At 34.1% G+C, this 5,569-nt stretch overlaps 1 non-coding gene across 1 annotated transcript; it reads left to right on the forward strand.

The window, feature by feature from the left end:
- The first annotated feature begins 4,730 nt into the window (after nucleotides 1–4,730).
- LOC124886257 lies at nucleotides 4,731–4,836 on the forward strand. Its single transcript, XR_007043343.1, has one exon. It is a non-coding gene; the product is annotated as a small nucleolar RNA R71 (small nucleolar RNA).
- Nucleotides 4,837–5,569: the final 733 nt, after the last annotated feature.

Here is a 5,569-nt window from a genome sequence, read left to right on the forward strand (position 1 = left end):
GTGTTGTAGTAAAAATGAGAAGTCTTATTGTATGATTATTATGTTGATAAGGTGACATTGATGATGAACGGTGAATAATGGAGGTATACTCTTCTTTGCTTGTCCTTTATGTTAATTTACTTTATCCCTCATGGGGATTAGTATTTACTTTATCCCTGGTAGGGCTTGCTATTAAATATAGCCCTCATAGGGCTTGTTATTTACTTTAGCCCTAGTGGAGCTTATTATTTATTTAAGAAATTTGGATATTATGATTATATATTAATGCCCAGTAAGATCGGGGGATACCATGATGATATTTATGACCGGTTCAATTCGGAGTCTTGATGATATTTATGACTTGTTTAATATTGAGTCTTGATTATATTTATGACCTTTTTAATTCTGAGTCTTAAGGATATTGATGAATAATTCAATTTCAAGTCTTGATGATGATTATTCCCGGTTCAATTTTTGATGACTTATATTCGCAGTTAGATTCTGGATGATGATTTTAATGTGTAATACCCCAAAAAATCCAACTCAATATTAGCTCCATGTTACAAGATCATGCATAGTACATCATGGTTCCTTGGTAGTTTCATGATCAAGGTTTATGTTAATTAAGGTCTCAAATGTGTCCTAGCTATTGTGCGAACCAAAACATTCCTTACCGATTGAATTCTTGAGAAAGATATTGGTATTTTCAACTTCAAAAATGCATATCTCTCATTATACTATGAATATTTTATCCCATCACCTACCAATGGATAGATAATTTAATAAGCTTTCCGTCGATACCAAATTCACCTAAAACGGACACCTAAAATGCCCCAAAGCAACCCTTTACGTTAATTTTATCAAAATTCACTCAAGAGCAAGTCTAGGGTTTCCATTGGGGTTTGAAGCTTCAAGCAAATTCAAACATATATTCCATGAATTCTTTATCTAAGGTATGTGTAGTGTTCATCTATGGATCCAATCCTTTCATAGATCTCATGAAACCTGTTTTTTAAATGTTATTTTGTAAACTTTTTATGGTGATATAAGTATGTACATGTTGATAATTGCTGTTTAAGTTTCAAAATGATATCTAAAGATGTTTTCATGAAATATATGTGGTTGTTAGTTGAAAAACATGAACTTTAGGCGGTTTGATATGATGCAAGTATAAAATCCACCTATGCTTTAAAGAATGCATGCAAGGTTTTTGATAAAATGCCTAGGATGCTAGAAACCCATAATTACGTGAATCCATGATATCTAAATGACAAGTCCATATTAGTTATACACTTCCATATGAATTTCTATGCTATTTATGTGTTGTTGTTGTTGTGGCATGATGCATGTGTGATAATGGAAATATGAATTATATACACGAAATGTATCCATGCTCTCCCTACCATGTTGAGATGTGAATAAATACATGAAGTATACTATCCCCTACTTATAATATTATGAATTGTGGACTCTAATCTTGTGATCAAGTCATGTCATGTGTGCCAGTTTTCTTCTATCGAGTCCTGGGGGTATTCGTACCTGAAAAATATAGTTGTGTGCCTAAGGCCATGTCATGTTCCATGATAAATATTAGTTAAGCTATACTCTATAGAAATCAGTTAGTCATGTGACTCAGGAAACATCAGAAATATCATGATCTCAGTTAACTCTTAGATAATAGTACTACTCCGTCAGTCAACACATGCTAGTTATTCAGTCCATGTACACCTAGTTGAATCATGTTCAGTCCCTTCAGATGGGAGTAGAAGTTAGCACCGAGTGAACCCAAGGATGGGAACTCACTTGCCAGTTTAGAGTGTGATTCTTAGCAGTCATCCTTGTGTTCCAGAACTACGTAGCCAGTGTAGGTTGAGACATCTTAACCTGTCAGATTAGGGTTGATAAGGTGTCTTAACTTATTAGTTTAGGGTCCCACTGTTCTTACTTTATGTACCTTCCAGATAAGGGTCACTCACAACTGTCCTTACCAGTGGCGCGGTATTGACACCCCTCCAGTCGGGGCAGAGATTGGACCCCAGCTTAGCCATAATGGTATACATGGGGCATGTCGGTTAAAAAACTACCTCCCATAGTTTCAGTATCAATCTTAGTAAAAAAACTCATACAGTTTCTTAGATATCAGTATACTAGGACAGTTAGATATAGTCAAATTCAGTTATAGCACTGGACTCAGAGAGTTCTACAAGATTCAGGACTATCAGACATAGTCGCTTATGTATCAGAACTATAGTTCCAGTCATGTATTAGCGTACAGATTTAGCTACTACGTACTCACGATCTCAGTTACTATGTATGTATGTTTGTACTCTTACATTCATATCAGTCAGTCAGTTAGAATTATTCATGCATGTAAACCCTTTGCATTAGCCTACCTCACTCATATACTCAGTACTCTAGTTGTACTGACGCATTTGAGCTATGGTACTTTCTTTTCATGTTACACCGTAGGTCCAGACCCATGAGTTCCAGACTAGCAGTGTTGTAGTGAGTTCTCATCTATCCGAGGATAACATGATTTGAATTATTCATTTATTACTTTAGTTCAGTTTTACGGAGTTAGTTGGAGACATGATAGAGGCTTTCAGATTTAGTCAGATTTAGCTATCAAATTCAGTATTTAGTTTTATATTAAGTTGTTTTGCGTATTCATTACCCCATGGATGTTACTATATCTTTTCAGTTGAACCTTATGGCCTGCATGTCAAGGTTTTTGGTTTATTATATGTATATTATGCAATGTATAGGTACAGATATCAGTCATGGGTTATCTTGTGGTACCCCTGTGTCATGAGCACCGTGTAATATTCCGATTCAGAAAATTGAAGCGTTAAATAATGATTAGTCAAATTCTACGTATTTATTCATATGTTTAAAAGTATACCAAATTTACATTGAGTAAAAATGATACAAATGTGTTGTTTAGTTAATACGACGGTGGTTAATGATTTAGGATGCCTAGTTGATAAAAATGGTGAATTATGAATAAATGGTAGCTAGTTGATGTATAATTATAGTGATTGAAATGACTATTGGATAATTGGTGGAGCAATTGGTGGCATAATATGGGTAAGCCCTGGCATAATGGTTAAGTAATGATGGTTATTGATTAAATTCTATTTTTCTCTTTGGTGTACTCTCTGGCACAATGGGATGTCTTGATGAGCTCTTTACTTTATGCACCAGTTGGCATATAGGATCCAACTTTGTACATGTGTTTTTTATGGTTGTACCTTATGATACGTTATGATTTTGAATTGTTATTTCTTATATACGACGGTATTGACATGTGATCATATCATATGTTATACTTTTATTCATGTTTGATAATTTAATATATACAGTGATGATGGAGATGATTTAGGTTCAATTTTGTAACTTTCCTAACCTATGATTATCTTGCATTATATAATCTTTATATGATGACTTAGCTCAATTGGTCAATAATTCCTATTGAGTACCCGTTGTTTCATATTCATACTATACTTCTGTACCTTTTTGGTGTAGATTCGAGTACTAGCTGCCGCCATTAATTCAAGTTCGTGTTGTGTTAACATTCCAAAGACAAGGTGAGCTCTTGGAGTCCGAGTCACCCATTTTTCTCTATCTAATTGTCATTTAGTCTTTTGTTTTAAGACAGATTTATTGGATAGTTTTGGACTATTTAGTTGTATTATTGATATTATATGCTCTTGTACTAACTATACCAGGTCGTGGGATTGGCATTCATGTTTGTCTTATTATCTATGTTAGATCACTAGTTATTATTAGGTTATGTTCATTGATTTTGTCCTATGCTGGCATTTATTACCTAATTAACCCATTGTATTAGCTCCAAGTTATGGTATTGACTTTCCTACTGGCGGGTTATAGTAGGTGCCATCATCACCTGTAAATCAGGCCATGACAAGTATTTGCACCCCTAAGTTTTTTCCAATATAAGCATCTAAAGACTTTGTCCCTAACTACTGATTTTGTATGTCAGTGGCCATTTTTGCTTTTTTATCCTTGATCGACTTTAACATCTCCTCGATATTGCAAGATTGAGCATTAGTATTACTATCCTGAACCTGCGGTTGAAGTTAATATTTCCCGACGTAGTTCCTATACTAATTTTTGTTGACATTCTTCCCTTGATATAGACTCCATGAGAAGTTGGGGTGGCTCCACCAACTTGGATTATAAGTGTAACCATAACATTGATTTCCTTTGTGTTTTAGATAGCCGTAACCTCTAGATAGCCCTACAAAAAATGTAAGATAGAGGATGACTTAAACTAAAATGTTATAGATTATTTATTATTGCTTGTGCCTTAATAGAGAAGTAAAGTTCTATATTTCCCACAAAGTTCACTAATTCTATATTCCCAATAAATGTTTCAAATGGATCATTATTATACATCACATCAAGTCTGGTTTAATGCACCATGTACATGGAGCTTTTTGTTGTTCCAAATTCAAGTTTCTAAATTAGGTATTAATTTTATCCAACAAAGAAGCAATTTTCACTTTTATTGATGACAAATGTTCCACTTCTAATAACCCTGCAACCATCCTTGTGGTACTTCTCAAAATATTAGCATTCCATTCTGGGATTTACCTTTATAAGCGATTCAAAAGAGTATACAATTCATCATATGTCTTTTCCAATAATTTTCCACCTAATCTGAATCCATAAGAATTTTATATTAGGCTCACATTCCTATATAAAAGTAAGCATCAAAACCTCATTTCTGATTGTGGTGTGGGAAATCTGTAGCATTGACTTGAACCTCTCTAATGCTTGATAAAGATTCTCACCATATTTTTGTTTGAAGGTTAAGATCTCACTCTTAATTTTTTAGTCTTATTAGATAGAAAGAAATTGATCAAAAGATTCCTGCTCAAATAATCCTAGGTGGTGATGGAATAAGGAAGTTCTACCTTCAATAACCCCTTTCCTTCCACCAGTAGAGAAAAAGGGAAGAGTGTGAGTCTCACATAGTCAAACGAGACTGTCATGGGATTGTACGTGCCACTAATCTCAAAATAGATTTGCAAGTGATATTGTGGATCCTTATGAGATAAGACTAGTGAACTACTCCCCTGTGTGCAATAATTGCACCATATTTTGTTTCACCTTGAATCGTCCTTCAACTTCTGAACTATCAATGTTAAAGGTGACATTATTGGCGAGTGAGATTTCCACCAAGAAAATGTCTCTTTTTGTTGAGCAATTGAATCTATTGAATTGGGTATTGGAGAGTGGTTGCTCTTCTATGCTAATAAAATACTTGTTTAGGCTCTAAATATAGTTCAACCAATTCTTTTCTCTTGCTAGCTTGAAAAATAGATTGTACTTGTAAATGTATACACTAAGATCAAGCTGTCAACAGTTGTACTATATTAGTAAAAACACAATTTAGAAAGTTATTAATTTCTTAGGTCCCAGTAATGGCACCAAATACTTGTTGTTGTCTACCGCACAAGTGAGCGCATATGATTGTATCAAGTAATGCAAAAGATCTTTTGAGCTAGATATCAAACCGACATAACTATGTGCTTAACAATTCACTTTATCTAATTTCTATTAA

Source organism: Capsicum annuum, chromosome 7 (assembly GCF_002878395.1).
Source record: "Capsicum annuum cultivar UCD-10X-F1 chromosome 7, UCD10Xv1.1, whole genome shotgun sequence".
Lineage (NCBI taxonomy): Eukaryota > Viridiplantae > Streptophyta > Magnoliopsida > Solanales > Solanaceae > Capsicum > Capsicum annuum.